The sequence below is a fragment of the Felis catus genome, chromosome A1, assembly GCF_018350175.1.
Source record: "Felis catus isolate Fca126 chromosome A1, F.catus_Fca126_mat1.0, whole genome shotgun sequence".
NCBI classification, from domain to species: domain Eukaryota; kingdom Metazoa; phylum Chordata; class Mammalia; order Carnivora; family Felidae; genus Felis; species Felis catus.
Genome location: NC_058368.1, coordinates 55,741,852 through 55,768,927, shown reverse-complemented (window position 1 = coordinate 55,768,927; position 27,076 = coordinate 55,741,852). Strand labels below are relative to the sequence as shown.

Here is a 27,076-nt window from a genome sequence, read left to right as displayed (position 1 = left end):
ACTTGTTTTAAACTATAGGACCACTGAGAAGCATTTCCGATATAAATACTGTTAATGATTATGTTCTTTATGTTTAAAAAATAGTAAATAATCCTATTAATAGTGCAACAATATTTGTGTGTGTGGTACATCTATAAATGTGCATTTGTGTGTGTCAGTGTGGGTGTAGCTTCAGAGTTTACAAATTACTCTCATATACTGATAGAATGAGATTTTGATCTGTTAACTAATGAGCTTTCATTCTCATTCATTCCTTGCTCTATGCTACTCCCTGCCCCTAGACCCTCTGGACCTTTTAGACTTTGTTTGTTTGTTTGTTTGTTTGTTTGTTTGTTTGTTTGTTTTCTTGGCTTAGGAAAGTAACTTGAGAATGAAACAAGCTCTTTAAAAATTTTTTAACATTTATTTATTTTTGAGAGATGGAGAGAGAGCATGAGTCGGGGTGAGGGGGCAGAGAGAGACACACAGAATCTGAAGCAGGCACCAGGCTCTGACCTGTCAATATAGAGCCCGATGCAGACCATGAGATCATGACCTAAAGAAGCTCTTAACTTTGAATATTATATACAGTTATAATCAGAAAAGTTAAGAATCTGTACATGATAGATAGATATACAGAGAGAGAGAGATTTCCTAAATCTGACACAGTTTTTGTCTCCCTCCTTCTCACTAAGAGCTTTTAAAATGAGAACTTTTCTTGTCTTCGTGAAACAAAGTAGTCAAGTAGGACATCAGAACACACTGAAGCTGGAATAGGTCTCAAGAGAACTGCTCTCTGCTTCTCTGACTTGAAGCTAAGCTTTCAAATGATAGTTTATAGGTAGAACAAATAAAAGGCCAGCTATTTTGGAAACCTACTGAACAAGGTTATGGCAGCCTCATTTTCTGGTTAAGATTCAGGAAAGTAGGTAAACCTCACAGAGAAGAAACAATACCCAGGCTAAAATACAAATAGTAAGGGTTATGTAAGATAGTTATGTACAAAATATAAGCAGATGGAATGAAAGCAAAGTCCCTCTACAGCCCAGCAAGGAAAAAGCAGCAAGATGATCTTTCCTTTTAATTAAGAGAATATGGCACTGAAGCCAGGAAAAAAAGAAAGGACTTGTAATCAGAACAGAATGTGGTAGTGCATGCAGGAATAAAAGAAATGTGGAGACAAGGTGAGAAGGTAAACATCTAAGCTGATGCCAGCATGAAGGACCAGATATGAAAATGGGCGACTTGGTGGATACCAATTGGAAATACAACAACCAAGAACAAGAGACTGGATGCTCTTTCCATATAGGTGCTTCTTCCAAGACAAAGTCAAAAGAGACAAAAAAATAACAACAAAAAATATGTTGAATAGAACTGATTTATCCTAAATTGTGTAGGTTTTATTTTATTCTATAACCAGAGAGAAGTATAGTTTGTTATTAAAATAAAGCCCATTCCCATGAATCTGAGCTAGTTGTTACAAAAATGTGACCCTTTGATTTACATTAAGCATTTAATTGAAAAATGGAGAAGTTAAATGACTTTAAAAAGTTAAAAATCTATATATTAACAAAGGTAATGTTTAAATACAGGTGTTCACAAAGTGTGAGTATTAAGTGTCAATATTAATAAGAAATGCTGAAAGCCATTTTAGAAGGCCAACTAGTATATACTATATATAGCATAATATATATATATGTATATATATATATATATATACATATATATATATATATATATAGTATATCAGATACAGTATATCTGACCTCCTAATAGTCAAACCTTATGTAATACTGTCTATTTGTGTATGGACTGGACCTACTGACTTGGTTCTAATGAATTAAAATATGACTCAAGCAACGAGATGTCATTTCTGAGGTGAATTATAGAAGACTCAGACTTCCATCCTCCTAACATTCCTTGTCTAGCTCTTCTTACATAATTCCATGATAAAGAGGACTACATGGGAGTGAGGGAGTGAGGATGACCTCTAGTTCACCAGTCAGTGAGAGACAAAGACTAACAGTCCAACAGCTATATGAGTGAGCTTAAAAGCAAATGCTCCTGCAGTCAAGCCCTTGGATGATACCACAGACTCAGAAAATACTTTGACTGCAGCCTATAGGAGACTGTGAAGCAGAGGACCCAAGTAAGCCAAGTAATTCCTAACCCACAAAAAACTGTGAAATAATACATTTTGTTTTAAGCTAAATAATAAATAAATAAATAAATAAATAAATAAATAAATAAATAGGCCAGGCTAGTTGGAGAAGCCAGACCAAAACCAGAAGGGTGGGGCAGAGACATGGTCACAGTTCAGGGGGTAGAGCAGAGGCATGTTCAAACCCAGAGGGTAGGACAGGGGCATGGAAGAGGATGATGGGACAAGACCCAGGGGGCAGAACATGGCCTTAAAAAAATATTAAATCTAGATCTTCTTCTAACTATATATCTAGAGCAAGGTTCACTAGTGCAGTGAATTCTCCCAGTGATGGAGACATAATGACCCAGAATGATCAAGTACAACATGGAGAGAAACTATATAAGAGTTTGAGATTTTAACTGTGCAAAGAAGGACCAATTCCTGTGTTTGAATTTATTTATGCTGATAATAAATTATAACTAATAATTTTTATCCCTTCCCATTCATCTGAAGTTATCATTTACTATGCATTCTTAATTGTGCTATATATTATGAAACTGAATTGCTTAATTTTATTTTGAGCATAGAAAATGAAATATCATATCAAGGGAAAAGTTTACCAGGTATGTGGAATTTATATCCATATTCTGATTTATGTACAATGACTAAGACAATTTAAAAATCAAGATATCTAGCTTCTCATGATTTTTTCTATGTAATTGAGCATCATTTTTTTCAATAACTACAAATTTAAGGAGGAAAAGCATTAAGATCCCACATTTTCCTGGTAATTATATGAACATCAAGGACTATGAGTTTATTAAAGCACAGAGAAAAGAGTTTCAGTGTCATGGGATGGTTTTACTCCATGGAGAGATCTGGACTCTAAAAACCAAATATTAAACAATAAAAACAAAAAAATAAAATGTGCAAATTTCCGTATGGTAATTGAGTTTTAAATGCCTAAGTTACATGACTTTAATCAAGACTAGTGGGTTTTACCCAAAAGCTATTTCCGAACCAAGGAGAGAACCGAGTAAAGGCTCGTCATTTCTCTATAGAGATAATTTATTGTTCTTTGGGCTACCAGCATGATACAACCATATCCAAGGGATTCTTGAATAGAATGTGAAGATTTCATGAATTTGAATGAGAAAAATTATACTATACTTTTATTACTCTTTATTACTCTCTCATTGAAATTTAACATTTCTTCCAATTACATATCTGTCATAAACCACATTAGTAAGAGCAATACCATGACATTTTTTTAGAAATAGATGTCACAGATATTTATATACCATATTACATTTGTTGCATATATCTCTTAAAAATCATTTATGCTTGTCACTATTTTGAAATTACAGTATTTATTAACATGACACTGCATCATATTATTAAATGTATTAATATAGAAGCATATAAATTTCCATATTACAAAAATTTTATTTTTTTTAAATTTTTTTTTTCAACGTTTATTTATTTTTTGGGGGACAGAAAGAGACAGAGCGTGAACAGGGGAGGGGCATAGAGAGAGGGAGACACAGAATCGGAAACAGGCTCCAGGCTCCGAGCCATCAGCCCAGAGACCGACGCGGGGCTCGAACTCCCGGACCGTGAGATCGTGACCTGGCTGAAGTCGGACGATTAACCGACTGCGCCACCCAGGCGCCCCATATTACAAAAATTTTAATAGCTACATGTTAACAGAATTGTTTCCCCCTTACAATCCATGTGTCTTTGTAGTTTTTAAACACTATTCTGAAAAGTAGCCCATAAGCCTTACCATATTGCAAAAAAAAGGCCAGTGCAAAATAAAAGTTAGAAAGGAGATATGAGGAAGAGGATGGGGACGGGTAAGGAGAAGACTGGAAGTGGGGAAGGAGAGAGGAGAGAAAGAAATGAGGATAGGGAAAGTAGTGACAATGGAGAAGAAGATGATACCACTGTTTCTTGCGATTTTACTTTCCCTTACCTCACTTAGTACTGGCAGAAGGAATAGGGGTGGAAAATAGAACAGCTCTGAACTTTTTGCGTTTGTTATGAAAATCCCTCACTGCTGAACCTCACACAAAAGCTTTTCAAGTAGTCACTCTACAGAGAGAAGCTCACCATTTTTTTTGAGAGAGAGAGAAAAAGAGAATGCATGAGTGGTAGAGGTGCAGAGAGAGGGAGAGAGAGAATTCCAAGCAGGCTCCACACTGTCACAATGCAGAGTCTAACCTGGGGCGCATTCTCACCACAAGATCATGACTGCAAGATCACGACCTGAGTTAAAGTCAAGAGTCGAATGCTCAACCGACTGAGCCACCCAGAAGGCCCAGAGAAGTTCACTTTATGTTTCTACAGTCTAAATGTGTTTCTCACATGAGTAATGGTAAGTGAAATTCTGAAATGTTTATTTCAGCTCTCAAATTCTTATGCCCAAGGAAGGAATCCTAATCTGCTCATCAGTATTTATAGATATGTGTATGTACTCTCGTAATTGGGGGCTCTGTCTGCCCTAAGAACTGTTTTGATTTGTTCTTTCCTCTTTCTTCTCTCTTCCTTCATATTTCACTCCTTAGGTCCTCCTTCCCACTTCCTATTTCCAGCCTGAGCACTGTCTCTCCCTGTCTCTCTCTCCCTCTCTCTCTCTCTCTTTCTCTCCCACACTCCCTCTCTCTCTTCCTCCCTCCTTCCCTTCCTTCCTTCCTTCCTTCCTTCCTTCCTTCCTTCCTTCCTTCCTCTAAATACTATAGTCAAATTACTCTCAAAATAACCTAGGCTAATATACTTATCTAGAGAAACAGTTTCACAAATTAATAGTTTTTAAGTTTTATGTGTCATAAACTTTATGCTTTATAATTTACTGAAAAATCTCTTTTTTATCTGACAAGGGTTGTTATAAATAGGTGTAGATATTAAAAACAAGGCCTCTAAATGTAGAGTTGTTTTCTTTTTTCTGAAAACTGTCTCTACAACAAATGCTATATGCATGCTACAAATACATTCACACACATAGTTAAAGTCTTCAAATGTTTATGTAGATTCTTTAAACATAATCTGAATATGGTGCTTGCAATAAAACCTAATGTTTTTGTTCTAACAAAGTACATTTAATGTAAATATAGAAGAAATTTTATTTATGTCTCTTGGTAACTACCTACAGTCTGAAACATTTGCACCATAATTATTTTCATTGTACATGTGTTTCACTGACCTGCCACTATTAAATTCTTAAATCATGTGTTAGCAAGGCATCCCCAGTGTTAATGATAAAAAATACAATAAATAGAAACATTACCATAAAATGGTTGAGGAATTTATTACAGCCATGATCTTAAAAAAATCCAGTCTCCTAATTTTCAAACTCAGGCTTTTATAACATATGTTTAATACATAACATTTTCAGACTTCATAACTTTTATTAAAACTTTGTCAATTTTTCACCTCATTGTGAAGTTTGAAATATGTCCACATATTTTTCCACAGGTTAATAAGATGTGTTTGATTTTTGCCTGATTTCCTGTATCATCATCTTGGAATAATTTCACCTCTCTTAAAATATTTAATACAGTCATTTTACTTCATTTTTTTCCAAAAGGATACTTATTTGGTGAACATATTAAGTATGAAATCATACACATTTGTATGAATGTGCATTCTGAGTGTGAATCAGCAAAACATGTGATGTCTATAAGTAGTATCCATTATATCCCTCCATTATCAAAATATGACACTCACCAACAGCTGAAGCTTCCTCGTGTATGTCTTTTTCTCTTGCTAGGAACTATTATTTGTTTCTATTCCTTCCTTCTCTCTCCCTGGTATTTACCATTTACTATATTTTCCTTATGTGGTCATTTTCTCTGGATTGTGAGTGAACATAACATTTTTTGTGACTCTTCTGTGCCAGAAAATAATTTCAAATATTGAACTTGATTACTCTGTGAATGCAGATTTTCTTGAATCATATTCAATGGATTTTATTTGGGTACTTATTAGATCCTAGGTCCTATATTTGACACATTTTTTATTAAAAATGTAATATTAACTTATCATCAAAAGCTTACACATAATGATGCATATGTTTAGAAGGGAAGCAAATACATACATTACAGAAATATCACAAGTACATTTACAGAGGAATGTACATGAAAGTCAACATGGAGATATACCAAACCTCACTGATACCCTCCCCAAAAATTCTTTAAAATGAGGAACAGAGGTGCACCTGGGTGACTCAGTTGGTTAAGCTTTCAACTCTTAATTTGAGCTCAGGTCGTGATCTCACAGTTCAAGCATGGTTCGAGCCCCATGCCAAGTCCTGCCCTAACAGCACAGAGCCTGCTTGGGCTTTTCTCCTTCCCTCTCTTTCTGCCCCTCCCCTGCTCACACTTGTTCTCTCTTTCTCAAAATAAATAAACTTTAAAAAAATAAAATGAGAAACAGAAATTCGTTACAAATAATGAAAAATATATGTTAACATTCAGGTGAACAGTATAATTTACAATTGTTGCAAAAATTGAGTTTATCCTGCATTTAACAAAATATAGGTTATATTTATATACTTATTTGTATATTTGATTCTGTATCAAAGTCTGAATCTAGTGATTATCTGTTTTATTTATTTCAACATTACAATGTAAAGTAATGTTATTATTTTGAATTTCATGTTTGATCTTTATATGAAAACCATAAAGAGAACTGTTTTTTTTCCAAAAATAATCAAGAGATGCTCAATTGTCTAAAGAACTTTTCAACCCATTTTTTCATGCATCTACCTGTTATTTTCTCCAACTTTTCCTCTTACTGTGATTTTTAGCACTTCTCTAGGACCATTTTCATATAATTGATAAAACTATTTTGGGGCTGCATTGGTAATTTTACTTTGCAACTGATTTACACTGTATATTTACTATAAATCCTACAATCAGTAAGTAATGGATTCACAAACAGATTGATGCTATAAGTAAGGAACATAATCCATATTTGAAAAAAAAAGTTGTTTCAGAGAGGTCTAATTTAACAAGTTGCCATTTAATATTTAATTATCATGACCTTTTTTTTTTCAATGTACAGTGGTAACTCAAGTAAAGAATCCTTGTAAAATGAGGATTAGAGAGAATAGGAAAGTAGTAGGAGAGGCAAAAGGAGGCCAGAACATCCGAGACAGGTGAGGTGAAATAACAAAAAGCATGGATAGTAAAATGTGTTTATAAAGCAAATTATATAAATGCTGTTACATAATGGTTATGTATGTAGTAGTAGAAATAACGTATGAGGTAATACAGATAAAAGCAGAGGCAACTCTAACATACTAAAAAAGAATGTATTCTATCATAAAAGGAATGAAAAATCATTGAAAAGTTTCCAACCAGGAATGACTTGGCCAGATTGTGTTTAAGATAGAGACTTGTCTGGCAGGAAGATGAATCGACCTAGTGGGGAAAAACTGGAGGAAAAAAGACAAGTTAGGAAGTTACAGCAATCATCAGGAGGAGTGGTATATTAAGGTTCCATGATACAGAAAATTAACCATCACAGGCAGTCAGGACAAAGATAAAGGGATTAATTTACTATGTAATAAAGAAGCAAAACAAGCAAACTTATTGACTATATGTCAAAAGTTTTAAAAACGGAAGAGTTAAAGACAAATTTCTGACTGGGGAGAGTAAAAGATGATGAAGTCAGAGAAAGAAAAGTGAAGATGAACAGAAGAAACAGATTTGGGGTAGGCATTTGTAGAATATAAAATGCCTGTGGCAAATGCACAGGGTTATACAGCAGGAAAATGGGTCTATGAGTAGAAGCACATTTGTGCAAAGTGTGCTAAGAAATTGTATGTTTGTCGGTCCTTGTCTGATATGTATTATTGTAAATAAAGGAAAGGAAAGGGAATGCTAAAAGTGATTTTAAAAAAGTGGGTTGAAGTGGATATATATATATACAAAACTTAATAAAAGTAAAGTAAAATTAATACTTCAGAGAAAGATAATGGGATTGTTTTTATATAAGACATCCAGATAATCTGAAAAAAAATGGTGATGATCCAAAATGCTTGCCTGCAGAGAGTGGCTAGGGAAGTGCAGGGCTATATCTGGACAGGAGAAAGACCTCGGACTGATACTGAGAGGGATCAGATCTCTAACTGTGGGGCTTTCTTCAGACTGGAGCCGGCTCCCTGTTCTCGCACCTTGGGAGGAGGGGAGCCAGGCCTTGGTGCGGTTGCAGGTCAGGGGTTCAGTCCGCAGCTGGAGAAAGTGGTTCCCTCCCTGGAGGGCTGCACAATAGCACAGAACCTGCCTGCATTCACCACACACCACAGTGGCTAGGCCGAGGGCTAAGTCTGCAGGAGGATAAGGCCACCGTTTTCCTGGAGTGCCATGGGAAAAGACAAAGCCTGCCTGCGATGGCCACACAGGTGGCTCCCAGGGAGGGCAGCCGCTCAGTCCGCAGCAGGAGAAGGTGGTCCTCCCTGAAGTGAAGGTGCACAGACAAAGCCAGCTGGTACCACATATCACAGCACTGAGAGGCACTTCCCCAGTGCCAGAGCGCACAGAGCGGGACTTTGGATCCTAGCCAAGTGCTGGGTCAGGGGAGTTGGCAGAGCGAGAAGGACTGCCTCATCTGTGCCTGCGGCACAGTGAGGACGACTCAAACAGAGTCCACCAGGTCCGGCTTGGTGGAGAAGAGACTGGGGGATCACCATCCCCCCCCCACCTTCCCTGACCATCACCACCAAGGCAGGGCCTCGGGGATCACTCCTGGATCCTCAGGGATCCACTCCAGTGGAGGTGGGTTCAGATTACATCAAACCACGCCCCTTTGTGCTGGGTTAACTGCGTATCCACCACAGTGGCACAGACCCTGTGGACAGGTACTCCCAACAAGCGATGCAGCATTGCCTGGATTAACTCTAGGTCAATTCTGGATATATAGATATATTCTCCCTCCCTGCCCCCATTTCTCCTTCTTATCTCTTCCCTCCCGTGGGCTGGTTACTCTAGTTATTGGTCTCTCTAAACAGATATATTTAATCTATTGTCTTGATATATGTTCTACACCTCCTTTTTTTACACTCCTCTCTCTCTCTCTCTGGAATAATAAAGCCATATAGTTTCTCTCTGTCTGGGTATTTTATCTTCCTTTCGTTTTCCCCGCCTCCTTCTTTATTGTCCTTTCTCTCTCTCTGGATTAAGCCTTTTAGTCTCTCTGCCTAATCAATGTTTATTTTTTCTCACCCCAGCCCCCCCCACCCCCGCATTTCTCTCTTTGTATGTGCTTTTCCATCAGCACCACCTCCACCCTCTTCTTTACTTGTAGTCAGTGTTTTGGGGTTTTTTGTTTTTAGTCTTTAGTTTTTTGTTTTTCTTTATTTGTTTGTTGGTGTTATTTGTTTGTGTGTTTGTGTGTTTTTGTCTCCTGTTTGTCTGTTTTCCTTTACAGGGCTACTCCAAGGAACAAATTGAAGCACATCTAGTGAGGGTCCAAAATATTACTACAAGTAGGGTAATAAAATAACCAAAGCCACAACAACAGGAAGCAAGTAACAATACCTGAAAAAACACCTCTTGAAGGGCCAGGCCCTGGACACTATATGACCCTCCTTTAATATAGGAGTGCTCGCAGGTGAAGAGTACACAAGCTTTTAAAACACATAAGGGACAGAAAACTAGCCAAAATGATGAAACGGAAGAATTCTACTCAAGAGAAATTCCAGAACTAACAGCAGCTAATGAATTCATCAAAACCGATTTAACCAATATAACAGAACAAGAATTAAGAGTAATAGTCATAAAGTTAATCGCTGGGCTTGAAAAAAGCATAGAGGACAGCAGAGAACCTATTGCTATAGAGATCAAGGGACTGAAAAATACTCATGATGAATTTAAAAATGCTATAAATGAGGTGCAAAATAAAATGGAGGTGGCCACTGCACAGATTAAAGGGGCAGAGGAGACAATTGATGAATTAGAAGATAAAATTATGGAAAAAAGAGGAAGCTGAGAAAAAGATAAAAAATTCCAGGAGTACAAGGGGTGAATTAGAGAACTAAGTGATGCAATCAAATAGAACAATATCCGTATCATAGGAATTCCAGAAGAAGAGTGAGAGAAAGGGGCTGAAGGTATATTTAAACAAATCATAGCTGAGAACTTCCCAGACCTGGGGAAGGAAACAGGCATTGAAATCCAAGAAGTACAGAGAACTCCCTTCAGACGTAACTTGAATCGATCTTCTGCATGACATATTATAGTGAAACTGGCAAAATACGAGGATAAAGACAATTCTGAAAGCAGCTAGGGATAAATGGGCCCTAATATACAAAGGTAGACACATAAGGGTAGTAGCAGGCCTATCTACTGAAAGTTGGCATACCAGAAAGGAATGATAGGAAATCTTCAATGTGATAAACAGGAAAAATATGCAGCCAAGAATCCTTTACCCAGCAAGTCTGTCATTCAGAATAGAAGGAGAGATAAAGGTTTTCCCAAACAAACAAAAACTGAAGGAATTCATCACCACTAAACCAGCCTACAAGATATGCTAAGGGGGACTCTGTGAGTTAAATGTTGCAAGGACCACAAAGTACCAGAGACACCACTAGAAGCATGAAAACTACAGATATCACACTGACTCTAAGCCCGTATATTTCAATAATAACACTGAATGTAAATGGACTAAATGTTCCACCCAAAAGACATAGGGTATCAGAATGGATAAAAAAAAACAAGACCCATCTATTTGCTGTCTACAAGAGACTCATTTTATTTTATTATTTTTTATAAAGTATTTTTCTTATTTTTTTTAACGTTTATTTATTTTTGAGACAGAGAGAGACAGAGCATGAACAGGGGAGGGGCAGAGAGAGAGGGAGAAACAGAATCTGAAACAGGCTCCAGGCTCTGAGAGGTCAGCACAGAGCCCGATGTGGGGCTTGAACTCACGGACCATGAGATCATGACCTGAGCCGAAGTCGGCCACCCAGGCGCCCCTACAAGAGACTCATTTTAGACCTGAGGACACCTTCAGATTGAAAGTGAGGGGATGGAAACTATCCATCATGCTGCTAGAAGTCAAAAGAAAGCTGGAGTAGCCATACTTATATCAGACAAACTAGACTTTCAATTAAAGGCTGTAACAAGAGATGAAGAAGGGCATTATATAATAATTACAGGGTCTATCCAGTTAACAATTATAAATGTCTATGCACTGAATACAGGAGCCCCCAAATATGTAAAACAATTAATCACAAACATAAGCAACCTTATTGATAAGAATGTGATAATTGCAGGAGACTTCAATACTCCACTTACAACAATGGATAGAACACCTAGACAGAGAATAAATAAAGAAAAAAGGGCCCTGAATGATATATTGGATCAGATGGACATGAAAGATATGTTTAGAACTCTGCATCCCAAAGCAACAGAATATACTTTCTTCTCCAGTGCACATGGAACATTCTCCAAGACAGATCATATACTGGGTCAAAAAACAGCCCTTCATAAGTACACAAGAAATGAAGTCATACCATGCACACTTTCAGATCACAATGCTATGAAACTTGAAATCAACCACAGAAAAAAAGTCTGGAAAACCTCCAAAAGCGTGGAGGCTAAAGAACACCCTACTAAAGGATGAATGGGTCAACCAGACAATTAGACAAGAAATTAAAAAATAATTGGAAACAAATGAAAATGAAAACACAACAATCCAAATGCTTTGGGATACAGCAAAGGCAGTCCTGAGAGGAAAATACATTGCAATCCAGGCCTATCTCAAGAAACAAGAAAAATCCCAAATACAAAAATCTAAGAGCACACCTAAAGAAACCAGAAGCAGAACAGCAAAGATACCCCAAACCCAGCAGCAGAAGAAAAATAATAAAGATCAGAGAAGAAATAAATAATACAGAATCTAAAAAAAAACCAAAACTGTAGAACAGATCTATGAAACCAAGAGTTGGTTTTTTGAAAAAATAAACAAAATTGATAACCTCTAGCCAGGCTTCTCAAAAAGAAAAGGGAGAAGACCCAAAGAGATAAAATCATGAATGAAAATGGAATTATTACAACCATCTCTCAGAAATATAAGCAATTATCAGGGAATACTATGAAAAATTATATGCCAAAAAACTGGACAACCTGGACAAATTCCTAAGCACTCACACACTTCCAAACTCAAACACAAAGAAATAGAAAATCTGAACAGACCCATGACCAGTGAAGAAATTGAATCAGTTATTAAAAATCTCCCAACAAATAACAGTCCTGGATCAGATGGCTCCCCTGGGGGGAATTCTACCAGATTTTTAAAGCAGAGATAATACCAATCCTTCTCAAGCTATTCCAAAAAATAGAAAGGAAAGGAAAACTTCCAGACGCATTCTACGAAGCCAGCACTCCTTTGATTTCAAAACCAGAGACCCAGCAAAAAAAGAGAACTACAGGCCAATATCCCTGATGAATATGGATGCAAAAATCATCAACAAGATACTAGCAAATCGAATTCAACAGCATATAAAAAAATTATTCACCATGATCAAGTGGGATTCATTCCTTGGCTGCAGGGCTCATTCAATATTCAGAAATCAATCAACGTGATACATCACATTAACAAAAGAAAATATAAGAACCATATGATCCTCTCAATCAATGCAGAAAAAGCAATTGGCAAAATTCAGCATCCTTTCTTAATAAAAACCCTCGAGAAAGTTGGGATAGAAGGAACATACTTAAACATCATAAAAGCCATTTATGAAAAGCCCACAGCTAATATCATCCTCAATGGGGAAAGCTGAGACTTTCCAGCTGAGATCAGGAACATGACAGGGATGTCCACTCTCACTGCTGTTGTTTAGCATAGTGTTGGAAGTTCTAGCATCAGCAATCAGACAACAAAAGGGAATCAAAGGCATCAAAATTGGCAAAGGCATCAAAATTGGCAAAGATGAAGTCAAACTTTCACTTTTAGCAGATGACATGATACTATACATGGAAAACCTGATAGACTCCACCAAAAGTCTGCGAGAACTGATACATGAATTCAGCAAAGTCTGCAGTATACAAAATCAATGTACAGAAATCAGTTGCATTCTTATACACTAACAATGAAGCAACAGAAAGACAAATAAAGAAACTGATCCCATTCACAACTGCACCAAGAAGCATAAAATACCTAGGAAGAAACCTAACTAAAGATGTAAAAGATCTGTATGCTGAAAACTATAGAAAGCTAATGAAGGAAATTGAAGAAGATACAAAGAAATGGAAAAATATTATGTGCTCATGGATTGGAAGAATAAATATTGCTAAAATGTCAGTACTTTCCAAAGCTATCTACACATTCAATGCAATCCCAATCAAAATTGCACCAGCATTCTTCTCAAAGCTAGAACAAGCAATCCTAAAATTTGTATGGAACCACAAAAGACCTCGAACAGACAAAGTAATTTTGAAGAAGAAAACCAAAGCAGGAAGCATCACAATCCCAGACTTTAGCCTCTACTACAAAGCTTTAATCATCAAGACAGCATGGTATCGGCACAAAAACAGACACATAGACCAATGGAATTGAATAGAGACTCCAGAATTGGACCCACAAATGTATGGTCGACTAATCTTTGACAAAGCAGGAATTTTTTCCAATTGAAAAAAGACAGTCTCTTTAACAAATGTTGCTGGGAGAACTGGACAGTACCATGTAGAAGAATGAAACTAGACCACCTTCTTACACCATTCACAAAAATAAACTCAAAATGGATGAAGGACCTGAATGTGAGACAGGAAACCATCAAAACCCTAGAGGACAAACCAGGAAAAAAACCTCTCTGACCTCAGCCGCAGCAATTTCTTACTTGAAACATCTCCAAAGGCAAGGAAATTAAAAGCAAAAATGAACTACTGGGACCTCATGAAGATAAAAAGCTTCTGCACTGCAAAGGAAACAATCAACAAAACTAAAAGGCAACTGATGGAATGGGAAAAGATATTTGCAAATGACATATCAGACAAAGGGCTAGTATCCAAAATCTATAGAGAACTCACCAAACTCCACACCCGAAGAATAAATAATCCAATGAAAAAAAGTGCAGAAGACATGAATAGATACTTCTCTAAAGATGACATCCAGATGGCCAACAGACACATGAAGAGATGAACAACGTCACTCCTCATCAGGGAAATACAAATCAAAACCACACTGAGATATCACCCCACACTGGTCAGAGTCGCTAAAATGAACAAATTAGGAGACTATAGATGTTGGAGAGGATGTGGAGAAATGGGAACCCTCTTGCACTGTTGGTGGGAATGCAAACTGGTGCAGCCTCTCTGGAAAACAGTGTGGAGGTTCCTCAAAAAAGTAAAAATCGATCTACCCTATGACCCAGCAATAGCACTGCTAGGAATTGACCCAAGGGATACAGGAGTGCTAATGCATAGGGGGCACTTGTACCCCAATGTTTATAGCAGCACTTTCAACAATAGCCGAATTATGGAAAGAGCCTAAATGTCCATTAAATGATGAATGGATAAGGTAATTGTGGTTTATATATACATTGGAATACTACTTGGAAATGAGAAAGAATGAAATCTGGCCTTTTGTAGCAATTTGGATGGAACTGGAGAGTGTTATGCTAAGTGAAATAAGTCAGGCAAAGAGTGACAGACACCATATGTTTTCACCCTTATGTGGATCCTGAGAAACTTAACAGAAGACCATGGGGGAGGAGAAGGGGGAGAAAAAGTTACAGAGAGGGAAGGAGGTAAACCATAAGAGACTCTTAAATATTGAAAATAAACTGAGGGTTGATGGGGGTCGGGGAAGAGGGGAAAATGGGTGATGGGCATTGAGGAGGGCACCATTTGGGATGAGCACTGGGTGTTGTATGGAAACCAATTTGACAATAAATTTCATATTTTAAAAAAATTAAAAAAATAAATTAATTTAAACAAATGAAAAAAATAGGTTATACAGATCAGCACAAAAAAAAAAAAACAAAAATAAAAACAAAAAAAAAAAAAACAAAATACTTGCCTGCAAAAAATGTCAATCTAAGCCCGTACTTCAGATTAGCTAACATTTGAAATACAAGTAGTAGTTGGAGCAATGACAATAAATAAATTTCTTAGGAAAATTATTTTCCTAAGGGTACAATTTTAAAGAGAAAAATAGAGATCAATAATGACTTTGCAAAGATATTATGTAAGAGATGAAGGAAGACCTCAGATTGAAGTATGTTAAGAAGTAAGCACAGATTAAAAATAATAATGCCTTCTGGGGCACCTAGGTACTCAGAGGCATCCGACTCTCGGATTCGGCACAGATCATGACCTCACTCACGATTTTGTGGGTCTGAGACCTTCATCGGGCTCTGCGCTTGGTGTAGAGCCTGCTTGGCATTTTTTCTCTTTCTCTCTCTGCCCCTCCCCTACTCCTGCTATCTCTGTCTCTCTCAAAATAAATGAACTTAAAAAAATTTTTTAAATGCTGCATTCTGTTTCATAGTAAGCTATCATAGGGTGCAGAGATATGGGAAGATTCTTTTGTTTTGGTGGGGTGGGGAAGGCCTGAGCATCTTTCTCAATTGGCTTCAACAGCAAAATATCAATAGATCTAAGGTACGGAAAACGGTTTTAAATGGGATAGGTATGGATTGGACCAGAAAAACCAGTGAAAAAACTGAAAGAAGAGAGACCTCTGAGAAGGATGCATGTGCACGTACGTGTGTGTGAGTTTGTGTCTTTACAGAATTTACTTTCAGCGCAAAAATACTGAAATGATGCAGTTTCTGCCCAACGACTAATTTTCTTGGAGGAAGTAGGAGATGGTTACACAGGGAAGTGCTAATATCAGCAGAAGAGTGCAGATGTGCAAATATCACTGAAATATATGAAGGGACAAAATCATTGAAGAATAGTACCAATTGCCCTACACCAATTAGAAATCATTGATCTGGAGTCATCCAGCAGTACAGGAGTCTCTAAGAATTACTAACTATTGGACAAAGAGCTGAAGGGAAAACTGTAAAATTGATTAAGCCTTAGAATTTTTCAAGCATATTTCCCCCTTTTTGTTAAGCAAACATATATGATATATACCTAATTTCTGCATGTATCAGTTGTAAATGAATCCAGTAAACGCAATCTCTATACAGGGATGCGCTGAATGGTAAATCAATTCTTGGTTTCATTTTTCTTAGACTCACTTTGCCTTCAGAGAAATTGCAGGGACTAGGCACTGACACTAGTAGTAAAGACCAGAAAATAGAAGTAAATCCAAGATAATAGGTAAAACTGTATTTGCTATGCTCTCAGTGGGTAACTGTCTCTGAGAACGGCTGCTTCAAATTTGCTTTCTAAAAACAGTGGAATTATATATAGAGTTCAGGAATCATTGTTGAAAATTCCTGCTGTTTTTGTAGGAAACATGATAGAGACACAGATTTGTACAGAAACACTTTTCCAAAAATAGTGCTTTCTTCTGAGGACTTGGCCTTTAAGTGAATGTCATTTTCTGTACAGAAGAGTAAAAATGACCAGAAGGTTTTCATATATGACTCCAAAGGTGCAAAGTGATGACATGATAATACAGAATCAATGTAGATAAACACGAAGCTAAAAAAAAAAACAGATCATTCAATTCATGCCCCCAATTTCTCTCTCTCTCATTTTCTCTCTCAAACACACACACACACACACACACACACACACACACACACACACTCACTCTCTCTCTCTCTCTTTCTCTCTCTCTCTCTCTCTCTCTCTCTCTCACACACACACACACACACACACACACACACACACACACACACACACACAAGGTACAGTTGGAAAGAATAACCAATATTTAGATAATTTCTCTTCTATTTTAATCAGGGAAGCAGCTATGAATCCTCATCAATCAATAGGCCTTTAAAATTTTCCTATCACCATAGGAGTAGCTTTACCAGTAGTTCTCTAGGTGGTTTCATTTAAAATTACTGCTAGATGCTTCTAAAGAGAGAAAAACTATCTGATTCTACTGTGTTTGCACACTGCTGACACAAATGGCAACAATCACTGTAGATATCCATGAGATTATGGTTAATACCATCTTGGGTTCATCAACTTAAGCCTGTGTGTTCCCTTCTCCACTACAATATACATGCCTGTCTTTCAATTTTTTTTTTATGACACTGTCTTAAGTGCAAGTTTTCTATCATTTCTAGAACAGAACTCTAACGCCAATGTTCAGCTTCTAAAAATGAGTATGACTCTACTGGCTATTTTATTCAGTATCTGTCCTGGTTGTTTGGTGCCTGTACCATATTCGTTATCATGTATTTAATTTAAATTGCCTATTGCATGATCTGTGCATTTAGATGTATTTAATAGCTCCTTTCCCTCCAACTGACTAACTTTTCCAGAAGGTACTTTGAAAATTCTATTTATGTTCAACAAGTGTTCCCCTGAATGTTACTCCTTGATTTTATTAAACTATCACTTGGTTCTTATTTCCCTTAACACCTGAAAGTATTAGTTTTTTGCATGCTACATATAACTCAGAGTACAGAAGTGGCACTAGTATCACCCTTGCTTCCGAACATTATTTTCAAAATATTGCTTTTCCATCCTGTGTTAAAAATTCTGGTTCCACTGAGTAACATGTTATGTTTCTATGATGTTCCCATGACCTTTATATAAGGATTACTGATTTACTTTCTGCTAAACCTATATCCTCCTTTGATAGCTCAAGCTCTGTATCACATCCTTCTATATTAAAACTCCTCTCATTAACATACCTTATTTAAGCATACATGAAAATAGACCTTCCATCACAATTTTTCTCTTCCATTCTCCTCAACAACCCATTTCCAGTTGTGAGGTTAAATTTTTCATCTCTCAAACAATCATCTAAATCACAAACTCAAAAACAAGCTATCTTCTAATTCTACCTCTTAACTTGCAGTATGCTTATTCAAGTATGTTCTCTCCAAATGTTTGTTTGCTTCATCAGGTTTTCCATCCTCTAACACACTCACCCCCAGCCCATCATCAATTTCATGTATTTGATTTTTTTTAAGAGCTCATGTCATTGATATACTCTGGATATGCTTGATTCTCTGACAAAATATTACACTTTTATCATCTAAGTTTATATCAACACTATTTAAAGGCAACCATCTGTCTTATCCATATGCAAGAAGTAAGGTGCTTCTAATGAAAACAAAATCACATAAATTGGAATAAAACTATGACTTAAATTGTTCATTATCAGTCTCAATTAGGCTCCAAACTTTCTGAAAATATTACTATGATCAGATCCAGGAATCCTACGGTAAAACTGTAGATGGCATCTCGCAAGAGTTTTGGTCAAAGCAAGGTCAGAGGTGCTCGTGAAAGACGACATTCACACTTTGGGAGAGTCAAGAGACTTCACACCCCTGCACTAAGGAGAAAATCCACAGATCTAAAAACGCTGAGGCTTCTTGCGTTGTAGTGAAGAACTTTCTGAGACCACTGTTCCTATTCATATTAGGTACTCATTTTATCACCTTAACTGACACCATATGTTAAAGGTAGATAAAATCTCCCCTAAAATGTCCACAACCTAACCTCTGGAACCAGAAAAAATGTTGCCTCACATAGCAAAAATGTCTCTCTAGATGGTATTAAGTTATGAACACAGAGGTGGGGAAATTATTTTGGATTATTCAAAGAGTTAAATCTAGTCACATGGGTCATTATAATTGGAGGCCATTCTCTGGCTGAGTTCAGAGTCATAAACAGATGTGACTATTGAAGAATGGTCACAGAGAGACATTGTTACTGCCTTTGACAATGTAAGAAAGAGTGTAGGTAGCCTCTAGAATCTGGAAAGACCCTGCACTTAGACCCTCCAAAAAGGAACCTAGGTCTGCCAACACTTCTGAGACCCATGCCAGATTTCTACAGAAATGTAAACCAATAAACTTATGGTTTTTTAAGCTACTAAATTTTTGGTAGTTTCATACAGCAGCATGGAAAACTACTAAATGTAAAAAATGAATTAAACCAAAAATACTGATTTTAGAACTGATTAGCAACATTACATTGGCTTAATCACTACTACATATCTCACTACATTTCTGTGAAGACACAAATTAGGCAAGCCTCATGTGATACCCGTGAGATATAGTGTCTACATAATTTCCATTTAAACTCACAATTTATACAGCCAAACCTTGACTGTGATCCTGAAATGAGGACATGCTTTCATTGCTATGGTTTTTTGAAGTGTCTTAATATTTGGTAGAGAATTTTACCTGTTTATATATATTATGTTTATAACTGTCCTAGCTATTTGTGATTTTTTCTTCCACATATTTAGGAACAGTTTATCAAGTTTCTTAATATATAACCAAATGAGGGGCGCCTGAGTGGCTCAGTCGGTTAAGCGTCTGACTTGGGCTCAGGTCATGATCTTACAGTCTGTGGGTTCGAGCCCCGCCTCAGGCTCTGTGCTGACAGCTCAGAGCCTGGAGCCTGTTTCAGATTCTGTGTCTCCCTCTTTCTCTGACCCTCCCCTGTTCATTCTCTCTCTCTCTCTCTCTCTCTCTCTGTCTCAAAAATAAATAAATGTTAAAAAAAATTAAAAAAATAAAAATAAAAAATATATATAACCAAATGAAATGTTTATTAAAATTTAATTTGAAAATTAATTGTAAAAAATAATGCTTATAGGTCATCTCATTCATCTCATTCAACAGTATGTTTCCTTTACCTAAGATTCTTTTTATCCATTACTTAAAAATGTTTTAGTGTTTTCCAAATGGAGATCATATGAATGTTTAGGTTCTAGATTCTTATGTTTTTATTGAGATAATAAATAGTATATTTATCTGTCAAAACTTATCAGTGAAGTATAACGAATATGAGTGATGTAAGAGATTTGTCTCAGATATGAACTCTTACAAAATAGTGGGGGCTGACTGAAAAGTATCTGCGTGGCTGTTGCTTCTGTTTATAGCATTGGGTGTGAAGAATCTATAGGTCAGCCGAGACAGCAGCTGACAGCAGCTGAAGGAAGGTTTGAATGTGAAAAAACGGAAGAAGAAAACAAACTAAAACCAATGAAGACAAGGTAGAAGCAAAAAGGATGAGGCAGAACTTACAAGGAAGAGGAAGAACATACTTGAAAGAATGAACCCGCACATGTCTCTCAACAACACAGGAGAAATGCGAGAACCACTAGTATCCTTTGCTACAGAGCCGATGTTGCCCATGCACCTGATCTAAGACTTGTAGAGTCTACAGGAGGATATTCAGCAGTAGCTAATGGGAGAGAGTATTAGCGATAGACTGGAAGAGTAAGTCAAAGAAACCCTTGAGTTGAGGGATAGGAAGGCAGAGCAGCATTTTAGTTTGAAAACATTTTCCTCTCAAATCTGTTGCCTTAGTCAGATACAGCCGAGAAGCAGCCTATTACCCTTTGTAAAAGACCAACTGGAGGCAAACATCTCCTGATTCCTCACAGATTTCAGACAACTGAATTTAACATATATTTCAAATATATGAAACGTATAATTAGATCATTATACGATGTATATTTAACTATTGAAGGAAATTACTTTTAAAATGAGTTATTTTTAAAAAACACTATTACTTTTAAATATTAAGAATTAGAACATTAAACATAATCCATAGTAATGAAAAAATCAATTGAAACACAGTAAAGTAGCATGAATTTTGAGATGAAAAATTTGGAGGCATTGAAGATAGACCTTTAATCTCTAGCCTTCAACTCTGCTCTTTAGTAGATATGTATAAGTCACTCTTCAGGGGAAAAAAATATTTCAATTAATGAGAACTCTATCCAAGGAATGCCTAGGCTGGGCATTTGGAACTTGAAATACATGGACTTCCACGAAGGTCATTAAAACTTGAAATGTGAATGCTATTGATTGTGCCTGTGTGTATGTGTATGTTTAACTTGAAGACTGTTTTCTTCAGCTTCTCAGACGAATGCCTAAAGCCATTTCAATAGCTAGCAAAAACTTCCTACAAGTTTTCTTATAAAAATATTTTAGCTCATGGAATTTTAAGCTATATTTTAAAAATCAAGGTAAGTGTTTAGAATCATGACAATAAATCTTCTGTTTAAATCCATATTTTTTCAAGAATAGAACATAAAATGTACATATATAAAAACATATATTCACACTAATAAAAGAGCAGTCTGAGTTCGTCTTTAAAATGTATATCAGATACTAGGAAGCTATTATTTCAAACTCTAAGAAGATGAGGTAAGAGTGGCTTTTTTTTTTGTTTTTTGTTTTTTTGGGTTTTTTTTGGTCTCCACTGAATGACCAAGATGCTCAGTGGGGTTTCTCCTCTCTGGTTGTGTGGGGACTCTGAGAACCCTCAGCAATGCACAGCTTCTCATTCAGTTCTTGTCTCTCTGCAGGAAGCAATCTCTCCTTAGCCATGTGTGAGAGTATGATTTTACCTTTTTTTAAAAACATCCCCTAACAGATTGAATTCTTTGATTATAGTCTTCACGTTTTTGTTTCTGATGCTTAGTGCAGGGGCATTTAAAAATCACCTGATTTAAGAGTCTTATTTTATACATGATATAAAACGTAACTTCTCTAAGGAGACAAATCAAATATCTTAGCCTAATGGAATATAATTTCAGAAAAAAAAATGAAAAAAATCACAAGATACTCTTCAAAGGGGAAAATAGAGTACTACAATTTCCTCTGAAGAAACAGACACCTGGGATTTTTTATTTACTTTAATCAACATAAAATTCTCTGAAAATATCAGTTACTGGTATTTAATCCTAATTATTCAATCTATAATAATAAATTCAATATAGTAAATTTATAAATAGATTCAAGTTGTCTTCAATATTCCAATGTCGCTTGCAGTTAGTAACATCTTCAAAGACCTTTTAAATTAAAATATGAAGTGTAAAACCTACCATTCAGTTACACATTTTAAATAGAACTACCAAACTGCATTTTCAGAGTCTCTACAACAGTTAATTATCTTAATCATTACATTTTTATTCCAAATGCAGATATTATCCCTAAACAAAAAGATATCATTAATGTGTATATGATTTACATCATCTCTATATTATATTCTAAACCTTTTCAGGGTTAAAAAACTCTTAACCTTAATGATATAATTACAATATTCCAAGTAAATTAGAATTAACAAAAATGAAATGAGGTTAACAGCTCAGGTTACTAAGGTTATTTATTTGCCAGATAATTTTTATTCAGGGTGATAACTGTCATACATATTTACACATGCAGAGTATCCCATGTTTCATTGTGTTAGTTAAACTGGAACCACGACTATGGTCTTACTGTTCATGTCTGTGTGTTCAAGTTCATATCATGTCTTAGTCTTGTGTTTGAGCTAGGGAGATAAACATGTCTAAATCTCTCCCTTCACATACACACATACTAAAATAATATTTACCAACCTCTACTATCTGGACAAATTTTATATTTTCTAGTGTTAGAATTTAAAGTTTCCTATTTGGCCCTAGTAACAGTTTGGTACAATTACATTGGATTTTATACCCTTACACAATTCTGCAGCAACCTGTTTCTATTTTATGATTTGATTAAAATAATGTCTCCCACCCCTCACCTCCCCCCCCCCTTCTTTTTCATTTTCTATTATTATAGGCGACAATTCCTACTGGTATCAAAATTACATCTAAATAATTTCTGAATGTTTACCAAGGATCTGTCTGGATCTGAAGTTATATATCTGTGTCACTATAATAAAATATTTCAGAAAGCCACACCCTACATATGAATTTAGTTTATTTTGGTAAAATTTCTTGTCACCCTATTTAATTTCATTTATGCTAGTTTCGAGGAGAAAAGTGAATATAACTAGTTGAATTATGTCTATATAAATATATGTTCATATATTCCATTTTAAATAACTTCAAGGTCAAGAGTTAAATGAATGAAACTATGGAGATTAAAGAATACATTAAAAATTCTAACATAGGGTATTCTTTCCAAAAATTCCCAAGATATTAATTTATATTAGCACACCAAAAATATTGTATCAGAGAGATACAATGACTAACAAGCCTTTATTTTCCTCCATAGTCACAGAGGGAGGGAAGGTGGGTCATGTAAATAGAAATGAGAATCCCTGGTTTGTACTGATAAATGTAGAGGGGGCAAGATTTTCCCTCTATCCTTTTTAATTTTTGGTTGGGCCTGAGAATTAAATTGACATAAGAAAGATTAACAGGAAAACAACATACAAATTTAAGTTTTATGCGACACAAGACTCCTCATAAGGAAAGGGAGACCCAAAGAAGTGGCAAAATCTAAATCCTTTTATACTAGGTTGAACAGAGACAGGCAGTTTTGAAAAGTAACTGAACTATGTGGAAAGTCTAAAGAAGAAAATAATTATTTTACCCAGGTCTATTTGTACAGAATTTTCTCTGGTCTCTGCTTCCCTGTCAAAGAATGTTTCTTTTCTCTTGGTACAGGGAGAGTATCTTTCACATGGAGTTTTTATCTCCTGTTTTCAGAAAGTAAAGGAAATTAGAATGACCTTGCATCTACTGATTCTCAAGTGCCTATTTCTCAAAAGAATCCTTATGCCAAACTGGCACATTTTGGGGTAGAATATTCTACCACTTTTCATAGGCTATTTGGAGAAAGTGGTTCCAAATCTGAACACCTGAATATACACACCTCTATCCATCCTGAAGCTTGAAACAGCACTTCTTAGGAAAGTATTAGTGTAGAAGACTCAATATATTTTTGCAGTTTTGCTACAAGTAGTGTGGAATAAAGGAAAAACAAGAAAGAAAAATAGCTCCATTGTTTGTAACTATTTATTAGACTGGGTCCACCCAGGCAAACATGAAACAATATATGCCACACCCCAATTAGGTCAGGAAGTGGTTTATAAAGTGCAAACAAGCAAACAAAAACAAAAACAAAACAAAAAACAAAAACAAAACAAAACAAAACAAAAAACACAAGCGCTGGTGGAACAAAACCTTTTCACGTGAAAATGAGGCAAGTGAATAAAAATTTCCCGAAACTGCCATGTACTACAAGATACAGGTTTACTTGAAAGGGTTGTTAAACATATTATCTTATAACTTTTAATAAAAAGTGTCTATATAATGCTAATTGTTTATAAGATTCTTATTAACGCAGAACATGATACTGCTATGTTATTAGAAATGTGACATTCACACTAGATGTGTCAGAATTCTCAAGTTTTATGTAGAAAATCAGGCACTTCAACTGAATCCTACAAACACATTCTCCAAATTTATTAAACTTTCAAAAATGTGTGTGTGTTGTCATGCTTTTGAGATTTTCCTTTTTAAGATATGGCAAAACCCCACACAAATTCTTTTTCTATTTTGACATTTGTAACCACCTAACATGTATTTTTCTTTCTCAAATCACCAGCCAATTGCCTTAAGCAATGTCAACTTTGGCCAGTTTTCTAACTTTGTACATTGCATTTAATACCTTTAATTACCATCCTATTGCATATCTCTCCAGGCACAGCTCCCACCTCTCCTTTGAGGAGCAAACATCCCCGCCAGTGAACAATCAATAAATAATATTTGTACTTTCTAGCATATGCCTTAATCTTTCAAATCTGAAACATTAACTTTTGAGCTGTACAAAAACAGTAAGTTGCCTGTCTTTATTGTGTTCCTATGGTAAATGCTTTTACTTTGCAATATGGAACTGTCTCTCTGTTTATCTGTTACATAAACATCTGTGTCAATTTGGTGCAGACTTTATCTTGCCACTTTTTGAAGGTTTATTTATTTTGAAAGAGAGAGAGAGAGAAAGTGTGAGTGAGGGAGGGGCAGAGAGAGAAAAAGAGAGGGAGAATCCTGCACTGACAGCTTAGAGCAGAATGTGGGGCTCCAGCTCACAAACCCAGATCATGACCTGATCTGAAATCAAGAGTAGTATGCTAAACTGACTGACCCACCTAGGCACTGCCTTACCCACATTTACTGACACTAAATGAGTACATTTTCTTAAAGTCCTAGTTCTCAGTCAACAGGTAATTAGTTGAAGGAATTAAAGGAGAGAGGAAGAATTTTTGAAAAGGGCACAGAAAAATGGTACATACATGACATTATATTTGTCAAAATCCCTAGGATGTATAACACAAACAGTGAACAGTAATGCAAACTATGTGTCATAGTATATAATAATGTGTCAATGATTGACTTATCAAATGTAACCAATTTACTACACAAATAAAAGAAGTTAAAAATAGGAGAAATGAGAGGGGGCTAGGGGATTGAGGGGGAATACAAAAACTCGGTATTTTCTGCTCATTTTCCTGTAAACCTAAAACTGCTTTAAATATAAAGTCAATTAATTTTAAAAAAAATGGAATGGATGGAGGAAAAAAAAAGAGGGAAGAGAAGGCAAAGGGAGAAAGAAGGGAGGGAAGAAGGTAGAGAGAAAGGGGAGGAAGGGAATAATGGAAGGAAGTAAGAAATAGGTAGGTATATTAACAAATTTAAGGATTATTATAATCCAGGAGTTATAAAGAAAATATGTGGTATATGATAAAATAGTTGGAAATGTTTGATTTTGAGAAGAGAGTACCTTGCATGCCATTAGATTTATATTTTTTGGCTAAGAGATTAAAACACAATGAATATAAATTTAAAACACTGATTTAAGTTCAACAAAATAGGATTTTTAAGTAGAATTCCATTTAGGATGTTTTACTTTACTTTTAAGACAAGCACTCAGAGACGTACGACTCTATATCAGATTTGTTGCAAGCTTTGTTGGGTAGATGCTGACATGTGAGTCAAAATAAACTTTCCCTTTTAGATGTTTTCAGGCACCTTTGTTTATATCTTCCTTTTGGGGGGAGGGGGGTTGTGGTAAATGATAGACATATAGTATTTATTTGTATATCTCACTAAATTATAAATTCCTTCAAATCAAGTGCCCCTATCTTATTCATCTTTGAGACACTTCTCAATGCCCTGTCCACATTTTATGTGCAAAAAAATGCAGTATTAACAATTTTAAAATAACTATGGATTGGTTTAAGAGAACTTTAACTTATTTCAGTATTGAAATGTTTTCTCCTGCTTCCACTTTCCATGTTTCACCTAACATGAATGTAAGGAATTAGGTATGCTGGTTGATGTCACCATTTGTATTCATTTAGTTTTACTTTTCTCTTCACAGATATATGCTTTATATCTACAGTTTTTATGGATATTATTATTTTAAAATTTCTCATATATACCTGTAGTTTGTATTTTAATCCTTCTCTTAATCCCTTTTCCAGCAACATTTCTCATGACTGCCCTTTCTACCTCTCCCAGGCTTTTAATTACAGCCATTTCTGAGTTTTCGTTTTCTTCATGTTTGTATGACTATTACCATCACTGAAAAAGAAGCAATCTTTGTATGTGTTCTGGGAATTAGTTTTTTCAGTAATGCTTCATTCTCTCCGTGTATCCATGTCCCCTAATTTGTGTCAGAAGCTCTTTTCAGGGAGTCAGGGAATCAGGACATTGTCTTAAACCAACATTAGATTGCAATTCACTAAAATATTAAACCATTGGTAAGTAGTTTGGCTCCAGGTACACAAGAATGACTTTATCACTCCTCTTTCCATTCTCTTTATGCAATGTCAGCAATCCCAGTGTTGCTCAGACCAACAGCCTATCTATTCTAGTTGATTTCCTTCTTTACTTGCAGAGAAGCATATTTTATCCCAGTAGTTCTCACCAATTTGCAAAGCCTTCCTCCTTGTCCTCATTATCAAAGTTACTATGGACTTTTGCTGATCTTCTGGTTGTGTCTTTGAATGGGAAAAATAAAAACATCAAAAATTTAAAATATCCAGTATTTTATTCACAATTATGTTAAAAAACATGATCATCTCCAAAGAGGCAATTTTGGAAAAATTAAGTCCATTTCTTAAA

At 35.8% G+C, this 27,076-nt stretch overlaps 1 long non-coding RNA gene and 1 other non-coding gene across 2 annotated transcripts in view; one reads left to right on the top strand and one right to left on the bottom strand.

Moving 5' to 3' along the window:
- The window catches only part of LOC123384602, a 502,068-nt gene that overhangs the window by 287,408 nt on the left and 187,584 nt on the right, over nucleotides 1-27,076 (bottom strand). The gene's annotated exons all lie outside the window — the stretch shown is intronic.
- Nucleotides 19,509-19,593, top strand: TRNAP-UGG. The gene has a single exon. It is a non-coding gene; the product is annotated as a tRNA-Pro (tRNA).